The 13,079-nt window shown below is 43.2% G+C and overlaps 2 protein-coding genes across 3 annotated transcripts in view; both read left to right on the top strand.

Moving 5' to 3' along the window:
• The window catches only part of LOC123982746 (stonustoxin subunit beta-like), an 868,592-nt gene that overhangs the window by 79,330 nt on the left and 776,183 nt on the right, over window positions 1-13,079 (top strand). The window lies entirely within an intron of this gene.
• Window positions 1-13,079, top strand: part of LOC123982743 (serine-rich coiled-coil domain-containing protein 2-like) — a 39,693-nt gene that overhangs the window by 22,468 nt on the left and 4,146 nt on the right. The window lies entirely within an intron of this gene.

Raw genomic sequence — 13,079 nt, 5'->3', positions numbered from 1 at the left:
GCATCAGCGCCACATCGTTGCAAGGAAGATCGATTACTATGATTATTGTAGACTTTTCGTTCAGAGGGGGGCCCTAGGTCTGTGTTAGAGGGGCACTGGCCCCCGTTGGCTCCCCGACAGTGTTGGTCCACTAATTGTCTCTGCAGATGTTTCTTCTGCATGTTTTACACAATCGATCGACGATCACTGTGACCGATTAGGCGGTCAGAGAGTCATACATTTTTGTTGCGAGGGAGCCTGACCAATCAGAGCTTGATCGGAGACTTCAAGGTTCCACCAGACGGCACCAAACACGTCTGTGTGTAATCAGGGTTTCCTGAATTAAAGGAAAGATTCGTGGTCACTCTTCACACTCGCTCTGTGCTCCTATTGGCCGGCGTCACCCAACACGTCTTAGAGGACGTCAAACCTGCCGTCGCTCGTCGGCCACGATAACTACTCTGGGTATTTCTTCCTATTAAACCCTGTTAAAAGGGTTTTGTGGAGTTTTTCCTTGTCCGAGTCGGGCGTCAACATACTGGCCGGCTAAATTCCACTGACTACGGGGCGTTACGGCCGCGCCGCGGTTGCCGGAGCTAATCGCAGTCGTCCTAGAAGCGGCTCTCCGCTCTGCAGAGAACAGGTAGCAGGTCTATTTTTCCCACTAGCCGCGTCAAGCAGCAGGAAGTCAGACACAGAACAGGGAATCCGGTCAATTTTCAAAAATAAAACACCCCGTGGACACTCCCGATCGTAAAACAACAATAAACACGGTTAAAACGCACACAAACGGAAATAATTTAACTACGCAGCCCATTTAATCACAGTAGAAGCACAAAATGCAAACACTGATTACCAAATCAACAAAATCCAAACATGTCAGCAGAACGCTCTGATTCTGAAACGCTCCCTGTGGGAAATGCAGTTGAAACGGGGTCACATAGAGCCGTGAAGAAGGCAGCAGAAGCACCAAAATGACAAATTAATAACAAGCCAATATAACGTGGGCAGGCTGCACGCTCCGCTGCCGAAACCAGGCTTCCAGTGGACTTTGACGCTGGTGTAACACCAAAATCTGTGACCTACATCAGATCATGTGACTACACCCAAAGGATGATGTTTTCCTAACCATAACCAAATACTTTTGGTACCTAAACCAAACTGCTACCGATTCAACACCCACATCACCCTGGTGTCCCCCATGGGAAGCGAGGCCCCAGGACGGCTCTCTACGGGGCTCATTATTGTTGATAATGTTTTTGATAATAAAGATTATTTAAAAAGAGATTGGTATTTTCTCTTTTAGGTCTTTGAAATATTTAATCAAAACCAGAGAAAATTTAAGTGGCACGATTCACATCGTCAGCAAAGCCAGCTGGCGCTTAACTTCCCATTTGGGTCACAGAATCTGATAGGTCACACATTTTGGTTTCACACCGGGCTATGGAGGCGTCAAAACCGGGGCGCAGCTGTAACGTGCCGGAGTCAGAGGATTCCCGGCGTTAAGGCACGGTTCTGATTCTACTTTTTGAATCTCGGGTCTGATTCCTTCACCACAGATCTCGTCATCGCTCAGTGAACTTCGTCCTCTTCCTCCTCGCTCGTCTTCCACTTCATGACTAAACTGAAGTAAGATAAGAGTCGCTTTGATGGACCGTAAAACTGCAGAGCTGAAATATGCAGAAAGTTATGAACCGAGAAGCAGAATCCAAACGCACGGGCCTTATCAAATCCACGGGTGTTGGAAACCCAACCGTAGAAGCGAGTTTGTGATTCGTCATATTTAAGTTATATAAATAAAACTGACCTGATTATGAGCGTTAGATAAAGACTAACTTTTTTGTTAGTGTTGGATGGCACTCTCATGCAGGAAAGGTGAAGGAATATTCTATGAAAGAAGGTTTTACTCTTCTGTATAGTGTTATAATGACATTAATTATATTAGTTTTTATTAATTTCAGGGTCATTTTTTATTAAACTAAATTGAAAAGGGACCGTTTGCTCACTGTGGTGTTTTAAAGAGTGCAGCAGCTTCAGCCTGCAGAACATTCAGAGGTAAACAGCTGAAGGGTCGGAGGTCAGAAGAGATGTTTTTAATGCAGATGTGGAGAAATTAATATTGTACTCTAAATTATGCTCAAACAGGACGCGACTGCACTGAATGAAGTTGTGCAAATTAAAAGTTTCTGTGAGACTGAAGGCTATTAAGTAATTAGGTTCAGACGTGAATTTAATCTGCAGGTCAGTTCGCTGAAAGTTAGTCTTAAACTTTTGTTTCATACTGTGTTCATTAATCTTTAGATTTTCCTGTCTTTACTTCTGTTAAACCTTTTTACTTCTTTCCACGTCTCATCCTACGTGTGCGTACATCCATCCTTCCTTCCTTCCTTCCTTCCTTCCTTTCCTTTTCAGCCCAAATCCTTGACCCCATAAGTTACGGCACGTCTGGATCTTGGCCTTCGTCGGGGACGTCGTGTCTCTGCTTGTGTTTTCTGCTCTAACTGTCCTCTGTGTGTGTTCTTTGCCTCTCCTCTCTGCCCTCGCCCAGGAGTGGAAAATCTTGTGCTTTACTTCAGTGACACAGCGTGGTACGGTAGCAACTTTTTTATCTTCCTCTTCCTTCATCTCCTGGTCCCTCAAGAAGGGTCCAACTGCAGCTCTCCCTCCTGAAGCCCCAGTTTGAGCAGTAGTGTCGGGGGTTCTGTTGTAGTACGTAATATTTCACCTCAGCACTCACCGAAATCTGTTCCTAAGCGCATTTGCAGCAAGAAATAAGCAATCCAGAGGCTGAATCTTCTATCTGTTAGATCTATGAGGCCTAATTTAAACGGCTCTTCTGGCTTTCGTACGCAGAGGGCACTACTGCTCTGCCGGTCGCTAGCCTGTTAGCTAATTACCTTAATTTCCTATGGAGATTAGCAAGATAGCTAACCAAGCAGGGTCTGAAAATGAAGCTGACACTGAAGAACCTGCATTCTATTGAATGGCCAGCAGGGGGCGACTCTTCTGGTTGCAAACAGAAGTCCGGCTCAATTAGAAAAATGTTTCTACTTGTCAGCTGATTTATTCCCTCAGTAAACACTTTCCTGATGAGTTTATGGTCTCAGTCGCTAGTTTCAAGTCTTCTTCAACACAGCGTGATGTTCATTTAGTAAATTATGGTCCCGTTTAGAGGAACAGAGACCAGGAAGCAGGGGAGGCTTCAGGGCGGGGCTACAAGCTGATTGACAAGTCGCCACCACAGCAGTTCTCTTCCAAATTGGTCACTTCTGCTTCTAAAAAACCAAGGCTGAGGCTTCAAAACGGCCGTCCACAAACCAACAGGTGCTGCAGTTGGACCCTTTCAGGTCACCCCCCCCCCCCCGTCCCATTCAATAAGTCAAAGAAACTCAGTTGTCCTCTTTGTAAATAGATAGTTGTGTTCATCCGTTCGTCATCATTTTTGTCAAACCTTAAAGCTTTATTCGTTGATTGTTGGGCACAAACAACTGCACAGCTAAAAGATGCTCAGCGCTGACATGTCATCGCCCTGTGAAGCTGTTGCTGCTTCTTTACACGTCCAGCAGGCACTGAACTCATGTTTTATCTGGCTCTTTAGCTGCTTATATGTTCCAGTTTCCAAATCTGTATTGTATTTTTCGACCACTGTTCTCCTACATAGTCAGACGTCTGAAAAGGTTCTCAGTCTTCCAGGTCCTAGTTATCCAAGGAAGGTTAAAAGTCAAGGGCACCTGGACTTTGATGAAGATAAACACGCTCCTCCCGCGGGTCACAGCAGGCTTCCCCCCCCGCCACTTGCGGAGCTCCTCAACTCCGAAAATATTCTACTATATTCTGCCAATATAGATGGTTCCTTGGTGCTCCTGGCTGTTGTAAAGAGAGTTGCTGTGGTCAAGTCTAAAGACTCCAAGTTATCCCCCACCGCCGCTGAACAGACGCTCACATTTGGCCTCATGTGACAGTGCCAACTATGGTCTTTCACACTTGGCCTCGGGTGTCTCCAACGACTGTCGTTGCAACAGCCAGGCGCTCTGCCAAAGTGGGATCCAACACCTTCATAACGACCACGCAGAGGTGAAATAGCCGGGACTCCCTGTCAGTCAGTCAGAGCCCAAGGCCCCGTCCACACTGCTGCGTTTTGCTTCGTTTGCACCTCCTGTCCAGACTAAAACGCTCGTCTCTCTGATTGGCTCTTATAAGTCATGCAAAGCAGACACACGGTGCTGCTGACAGAGTTTTTAATTTAGTATTTTTATTAAAATATTTGGACAGTGCAAATAACACAGCCTACACTTGTACTGGGCACGTCGCCGTATTTACTTTGCAACAACTCCCAGTCTGTTTTCCGCCGCCACAGTCCCGTGTTACATTCAGTAACAGTCCCAGCTCGTTATTGGTGAGTGCAAATTAAAATCTGGTGCGGTTCTTCGTCTCTAGAACTTTATTCTTTCTCCAAGTCATCTGTAACTGCGGAACAGACCATCTGTACCTGAACGGCCACTAGATGTGCGTTTTCAGTCGTTTTAGTATTTAAGAGATCAACTCTGATACGCGGCTAAAACGCTAGTGTGGACGGAGATCGTATTCGTGTGGATTCGTGAGAGGAGACACGTCTTCAAGTATCTTCAACCAGGTCCTTGAATTAAACCTTCCTTGGATACATACAGTGCTCAAATGTTTTGAGCCAACCCCTCTGTTAGTTAGTGTGCAGCAGTGTGGGCGGGGAGAGCTTAGCATTGCAAAGTGAACACCGGAAGAAGGTTTTTGGATGAACACTGATAAATTAGGTGTAATCATCTTGTTTTGAAAATACTTAAAATGAACCCAAAAGCAGCATCTTCAGCAGCTCAGTCAGCAGGTTACCTGACACCAAAGTCAGTGTTGAAACTGGAGGAAGTTTGCTTTGCAAAATAATGTAAAAAGAAAACAGCCACGATCTTCAAAACAAAGCATATGGCTTTAGGGAAACTTCATCCAGTTATAATTGAATGTTTGTTGGTAAAATGATGCCAGTTGGACTCCTGCGTCTTTGGTTCCTTTGCATGAAGCACCACAGTCTGTGTAGTTGTGTGTGAGTTATTGACCTCGTAACGTTATACAGTCCCCTCCTAAAGTATCGGAACGGGAAGGCAAATTCCTTTTTGTTGTTCACTGAACACATTTGGGTTTAAGATCAAAAGATGAGACAAGAGTTCAGAATTTCAGCTTTCATTTCCTGGTGTTCACATCTAGATGTGTTAAACAACTCCGGACAAACCACCGTTTGTTTGAACCAACCCATTTTTCAAGTGAGCAAAACTACTGGAACATGTGACTGACAGATGTTTCTTGTTGCCCAGGTGTTGCCTTTTAGGTTGATTGTCCAAACATGACTAGTTTAAGTTTTCATCCTTGGTTCAAACCTATAAAGACTGCATTTCCTGTTAAAGAGGATAAACCAACTTGAAGACCAGAGAGCTGTCTATGGGAGAAAAGAAGGAAAATGGACCAGAGCCATTGGACAAACATTGGACATAACAAGCACAACAATGTGTAATGTCCTGAAAAAGATAGAAACTACTGGTGTACTGAGCAACAGACGTCCAACAGGTCGGCCAAGGAAAACAACTGATGACAGAAATATGGTGAGAGCTGTGAAGAAAACCCCCAAAACATCAGGAAGTGACATCAGCAACGACCTCCACAGTGCAGGGTGAAGGTATCACAATCCACTGTTGGAAGAAGTCTCAGAGAGCAGAAACATAGAGGCCGCACCACAAGATGCAAACCGCTCATCAGCAGGAAGAATCGGAAGGCCAGAGTGAAATTTGAAGTACAGAGATGAGGTCACACCGAGTCCAGAGACTCGTGTGGGGCTAAAGTCATCTTTCTAAATGGCTCTTAAATGCTGGTTTAGATGAGGTGCACTTCAGCTTGTCCAGACGCTTGAAGCAGTCAAACCGCTGGAGATGCTCGGTAACGTGATAGAGCGACGCTGCGGGAGTTTTGATTGCTGGTTAACGTTCTGACCTGCTTGAACTTGTTTTCAGGATCCTTAGATCCACAGAACACTTTACGTGTTTCTAAGCAAGCTAATGTCGCTGAAGGTGCACATGCAGACGACAGCCCGCGATGGTAAGTACGCCCAACCTGTAGTGGTTTTTCAACACCCCTGAGGGTTTTAGGACTGTGGAGGACCTTTTTGACACCTCAAAACAAAGCAGCCTGCTTACATCCCTCGTCACAGGGTTCGGCCTTGGCGTGCTTTTCAACAAGAGTTTTTAAGAAGCCTGAAGACATGAAAGGATCCGGTTGTTGAGTAACAGAACAGAGTTTGTAACAAACACTTTTCTCTCTTTAAGCCTCTTGTTACCTTCAGATCTGAATTAATCTCAGAGACCTTCTCAGAGGCAGAGCGACTTTTATTTGCAACCAATTTGGCCTCAAACGTTCGACTTTTCTCTTCTGTTGATTCGTGGTGATTCGACTTGTGTACGATGCTCCGGACGTTTGTCACCTCAGAACTAAGCAGCGTTGCTGTAAAGCCTCCTCTGCACGCCTCTGATGGCAACAGAAGCACATGCACAACATGTTCGTCAGCTGTTAGTCACATTAGAAATGTCAGAGGGAAAATGTGCATTAAAAAAAGCTACTTCTCTTTTTAAAGTTTGTTACGGTCAACATGTCACCCAGACATCTATTTTATAGAATCCGAAACAGCTTTATTGCTGAGTAATTTACTTTTATGGACGTTTTTAAATCTATTTTAGACTCTGCTTTTCTGTTATGTTATTTTTCAACTTGCTGTTAAGGTTTGCAGTGTGTGTGAGCAAGTTGAGGACACCAGAGCTGAGCAGATATCATCCAATGATTTATTAACAAAAAAACAAGCACACTTACAAACAGTGGCTGAGTCCAAAAGCTAAATCCAAAGAACGCAAGATGAAACCATAATCCACAAGTTGGCCAGGCTGACAGAAACACAGGGCAGAGACGAACTCAGGTTAAAGCGCATCCACAAGCTATGAGCAACAAACCACAACGATCCAACACAGACTGAACAGAACACAGGCGTTAGGTAGTGAGGCAAACGAGCGGGAACATAAAACAGGAGGATCACACCAAGGACAACAGAACAGGAAGCAAAGCTAGACCTGAACACCAAGCACAGAAGATTACAAAATAAAACAGGAAGTGCACGGGAACACACCAGGACAGATCTACCAAAGTAAAACACAAAATATGGAAGGACTGCACAATCAGGGCATGGACTGAGACCGGACCAGACAGGAGACAGGACTACACTAAAACATGAAGACATAGGACTAAGGAGGTAAAAAAACATGCAGATAAACATAAGAATAAACGAAGCTACAAAACCCTAAATAAGACCAGATCAAATAATAAAACACAGACCAGGAAGAACATTAACATGAACTAAAGCACAGAACTAAGGCGCTTAGACTAAGAACTGAGGTAAAGAACTCAAATGCAGGACTAAGACCTAAGATGAGAGACGAGACATAAATAACTTGGGACAAGGAACGAGAGAAAACGGCAAATGAAAGACACATGAAGTAATAGCAGAACCAGAAACACACAGGGGAAAAAATACAACACAAACATAACCCAAAACTAAACTCATAACACTTGCAGCTGCTTGATTTGTTGAGGTTTTACAGACAGTGGCCTGCAAACATAAAGCAAAGAAGTCATTATTATTATTCAAATTCTAAAGAGTAGAAGTTTTCAAACTCTTTCAGAAATAAGTAGCAATACCACACTTTGAAAATACACTTTGCAGGGCAGGTTTATCTGTACAGCACATTTCAACAACAAGGCAATTCAAAAGACTTTATATTAAACACAAAAGCAACAGGGGAATATAAAAAAACTTTAAATACAAGTTACAAGAGCTAAGAAGAAAATAAGTAACGCGTTAATAGTAGGAGTTACAGAGTAAGATAGGAATCAAAGTTTTCAGCCTTGATTTTAAAAGAACTGAGAGTTGCAGCAGATTTCTTGGCGATAATCCAGATATATGGAGCATATGTTTAAAATCATACAAATAAAATTCCTGTTTCCAAAATCCTCCAGTAAAAGTATGTTAAGTATTACAGGATGAAAGTAAAAGTACTCGTGTTGCAGTAAAATGTTCTTTTATATTTGATGTTTCTGGATTAATATTCCTGCTGCATTAATGTGGATGTTGCATTTTACCACCTCTATATCCTGTTGGGTAGTCGAACGTGCAGCAGTGCATCATGGTCTATATGATCATCGTGTGTTTGTAGCGTCGCTGTCCTGTGAGAACCTCGTATCTCAACACCTGTTTTTCAGCTTTGTGTCGATGCATTTTCCAGCCGATCCAAGGAGGGTTTAAAGAGTTTATGCAGCTGCAGGAGGATGTTCTCAGCCCATAAAGGAACTCTTCATCCTGAACTTCATCAACAACATATCTGAAACTAACTAGTAACTAAAGCTGTCAGACAAAGGTAGTGAAAAGTACAATATTTCCCTCCGAGATGAGATTTCCCGAGTTCGAGTCTGACCCAACAGGTGTCATTTTCACCGGGGACATGTCTGATTTTGTCCCCATCACTTTTTGAAAGCATGATTTGTTTAAAAAAAAATGTTCTGAAAAAGACGAGACATGTTAAATGACAAATAAAAACGCTTTTGAGAAAGGTTTATTTGCACAATAAGAAAAACAGGCAATGCAGTTTAAAGATAAAAGAAACAAATGTGCAAAAAGAGGCAAAAACAAGCTGCTGATTATAAAAACATGAATTCTCTCTCAGTAACTTTAACAACCTCATGACACACTTTGGCCAAGTATTCCGTTCTCTCTGTGTGAATGACTGAGATTCTGTTAGAGCTTTAGATTTTGAATTGTCACCTGTCACCTGAATTTCTCTCCCTTTACATAAATAAAAAAAATTCCAGCATAAATTGATGCAGAAAAATTCACCCGAATGCAGGAAATTAACAATTTAATGCCTAAAGTTTTCTGGCGAAGGACCCTCACATCCCTAGCTCATATGTTTCAGCACTGAAGGTTTCCTTAAAACAGTGTTTAAATATTTTCTCACCCAATATCATGTGAGTTAAGTGTGTCATCACACCACCACTAATCTGAGCCCACCACTTTTCACACAGAAAAAGAAATAAGTTGCATAACAGTAAAGTACAAGTACGTGATTATACGACTAGAAACACGTGACATCACCTTTTCTCCGCCCACTTCCAACAAGAAAAAACAGAAAATATCTCTTTTATAAATAACACACCGGATAATATTGTGTTTATGCAGGATTCAGAATAAGACTTAAAAGGGTAAAACATCATCAGTGATCAGTATCAAAGTATTAATCGCACATACATACCGTAATTTATTCTGAGACACTCACTGTTATTCCATTGTGGTGCCAACGCTTAAGAATAATTGAGTGCTCTCCCACCAGCTCGCTGCCTCCGGCTCCAAACTACAACCTCATGTTTATTCATCACTGTTATAATTTTAATAATTGAGCTAATTGGTGATGCAGTGTGAAGTGATATTATTCATCTAACGGGCCTCCGGGGAGCCAATGAGAGGACAGCAAAGAGGGGGGTGGGGTGGGGGTCTAGTTTGAGTAGATCAGCACTTTGAACGCCAAAAAAAGTGTGTGTTTGTGTGTGTTACTGCGGGGACGTCCTATGAGTCGTTGTCAGGGAAGCAGAAAAAAATTGGCAGTCGAGTGATTCCTTCTGTCCAACACAAGGTGAATCCTGCATGCGGTCGAGGACACTCCACCGTCACGTCACCCCCTTTCTGCACCTCCTTTTCGCTCGTATCTTTTCGTGTCCTTTCTCTCTCTCTGTCCTCCGCTCCCTCTCTTTAATCCATCCGTCCGTGCTGTCATGCATTATTAATGAGGGATGGACTCAGACACACTGTGAGACGTTAGAAAGGGTCCCTGCAGGCGGGCTGCGGTACCACCGGCCACCTCCAGGCGTCAGTGTTCACCAGCAAATATTTCCTTCCTGTCAGATGATTTGCTCAAGCTTTATGTTCTACTGAAAACCTGCACATGTTTGTTGAGCCGTAGAAACTATTAGAAAACCCATCAGTACACCGTCCTGCTGCCCCAAACACTCACTTACAGCCCCGCATGTGGATTCATCCGCCGCTGAAAGTAGTCCCAGACAAATTACATTATTTCCTCCTGTTTTTTCTGATAGAAACTGCAGAGAGCAGCTGTTTGAGGAACTAACTGAGCCTTTTTAAACATGAAACTATAAACACCGATCGGCCATAACATAATGACCACTGACAGGTGAAGTGAGTAACATCAAAGTCCTTATAGGCACGTACCGCCACTTGGCAGCCGTCTTGGTAACGCTCTCTAAATGAATGGGCAGAGAGGCAGAACGCCACTTTCACTGGTCACCGGCACAGAAAAAACTGCAGGTATAGAATCAGCAGTAAAATCTGATAAAGACTGCTTAAAAAGTTTGATGACTTTGCCCCAGAATAAGGTTTAAAAGCGCTGCGTCACTACCACTGTGCACGCGTAGTAGACCCTTACGTCAGTGGAGCCACGCGATTGGCTTAAGATGTGTCCTGGTTTGGCTGTTAAAAGAGAAAGACGATAGGCTTCCTAGCGGGAGGGGCGGGATAACCTCCGTCTTTGGCGTTACGGGCTTTCCGTGTATTGAGGATTCTTAGCGTGTCTCCTCTTAAAACGTCTCTGATAACACTGATTGTCTTGTTACCGTGGCACCGGTCAGTGGGTGGGATAGATCAGGCAGCAGGTGAACATTGTGTCCTCATAGTTGTCAACATAAGGATTTGAGCGAGGGCCAAACTGTGATGGCTAGACGACTGGGTCAGAACATCTCCGAACGGGTCCGCAGGGGTCAGGAGCGACAGGGTCATGAATGTGAGGAGCGAAGGCCGGTCCGCGCGGTCCGATCCAACAGAAGAGCTGCTGAAGGTCAAACTGCTGGAAACAGTTCTGATAGAAAGGTGTCAGAACACACAGAGCATACAGAGAGTCCAGGCCTTGACGGGTCGGGGTAGAGCAGCAGGTGGTCGTAATGTTTTGGCTTATTATTACACTAACGGACTTTAAACGTGTCTGTAGGGCAGCTTTAAACCTGCAGCCATGGAGGTGGATGCTGTTATCTTCACTATAATCCTGCAGATTAGAGGTTATCGTCTGCAGGTTGATAGAAATCTAGACGCATTGTCGCTTTATGAAGGTGGTAAGTTGAACGCAGACAAAAGAGGGTTGTGTCTTCAGAGTGGAGTCGGCGAGTTTCTTTCGTCATCAGGAAGTATAATAGGTTTCTGAGTGGCAGCTGCGCTTTTGTGTTGTGTCTTACATGGATGTGAGCTCGACAAACGCAGCAGCAGTCAGTCGCAGAGGGTGTGATTACGTTACGGAAGCTGCCAGGATCAATTAAAACAGATGGTTCTCACTGTTTACTGTTAAATATCCTCAGCTTGCTCAAATCCGTGTTTTTGTTTCTCTGACCACAGTCCAAACCTGCCGTCTAGCCGCTGCTTGAAGAAGCTGATCGTATATTCTGTTGTTCCAGTTTTGTTAATTTAGTGGAGGCAGGAGAGTCTACCTTTCCAGGTGAGGTGGAGGCACACGGCAGCCTTTGTGAACGCTGAAAAGGGAATCAAACCTCAACACTAGCATCGACTAAAAACTATGTATTGCTGAAGGTTTGCATCAAATGTCTGGTCAGGTTCCAACACGTTCTCACTCCCGTCTTGTCACATATGGACGCTTCTTCAAGGCCCTTTGGCAACAACAAATATGCAACGTCCGGTTAGACTTTCAAAATAAAATGCTAGCGTTTCGAAACATCGCTATTTTGAAACGACACGTTTATTAAAGTTGTGAAATGTTGCAGTTAGGTTTAGGCACAAAAAACTACTTGGTTAAGGTTCGGAAAAGATCCTGGTTTGGGTTAAAATAACTACGTAAGTCAGTTAACACGCAAGTTAACTTTAGTCACTTGAGTAACTTACACAATTTACATAACTTGCGTAACTTAAATAAAAATATTTAATGTTGACTTTTTGTTTCACACGGGGCACGAACCCCGGTCTCCTGGTTCAAAGTCGGGGTTCTGGCTCTTAGCAGCTCTTTTTTTATTTCACACGGAGCTCAGGAAACGTGTACTTTAAGTATTTGCACAGTACGTCACTCAGGATGTTCAGCATGTGAAGCAAAATGTGTAGTTTATGTTAAGATTGTATTTTCGCAATGCTAATGTCCGTTAGCACGTTAATGGAAATTCCCATTATATGTTAGCATTGAGCTAACAGTCGAAGCGCTATTTATTAATATGCATCGATGATGGGCTGGAATATCTATATAGTATCATGGAAAAATGTACATCGATATTTTGCCGTCACACCCCTAGTTGCTATAGGGATCCCCATTGCGTCACAAACTGACGCCGATGGGTCTTGACCATGCGTCCATATGTGACGAGTCGGGGAGTGTGAACGGGTTGGTAATAGCAATAATGTTTGAAATTCAAGTTATTCCAAACTTTTCTTCAGTTTTGTAATTATTTACCGTCTTAAACATTTTTTTAATTGACAAAGTGAACTGCACATTCTTAATTCCTTGTCACAACTGTTACACAAGTTTACCCCCTTTAACAGTTGCATCTATTTTTTACCATATCATTAAATATTAGTTTGTCTTTACTTAAATACTATTTACCAGAATGTCTCCTTCGATTACCTGTCAGCAGGTGTCCTCTTGTCTGCGAGTGAGGACATACAGAGAATGTGGAGACGTTTTTGGAAAGTTGGCATGTTTTCTGAAAATTAGTTCCCACTTACTTTTGTTTAGGTTTCTTTTCGGTTTTTGGAAGTATGTCAGTGTCGATGTAACTTCTCTAAAGAAGTCTTACAGGTTTTGAGGTTTAAAAATAATTGACAGAACAATCAAAAATAAACACAGTTGTAGTCTCCAGTTCCTCTTTATTAATATTGAGGTATTCTGTGAAAACTCTGCATGTTCCTTCATTCAGGACTGCCCGTCTATTAGAGGAATAAATAAATCAGAAAGACGTGCGTTAAGACTGTAAAATTAGTGATTTTCTGC

Source organism: Micropterus dolomieu, linkage group LG14, assembly GCF_021292245.1.
Source record: "Micropterus dolomieu isolate WLL.071019.BEF.003 ecotype Adirondacks linkage group LG14, ASM2129224v1, whole genome shotgun sequence".
Taxonomy (NCBI): Eukaryota; Metazoa; Chordata; class Actinopteri; order Centrarchiformes; family Centrarchidae; genus Micropterus; species Micropterus dolomieu.
This window is presented reverse-complemented; position numbering and strand designations above follow the sequence as displayed.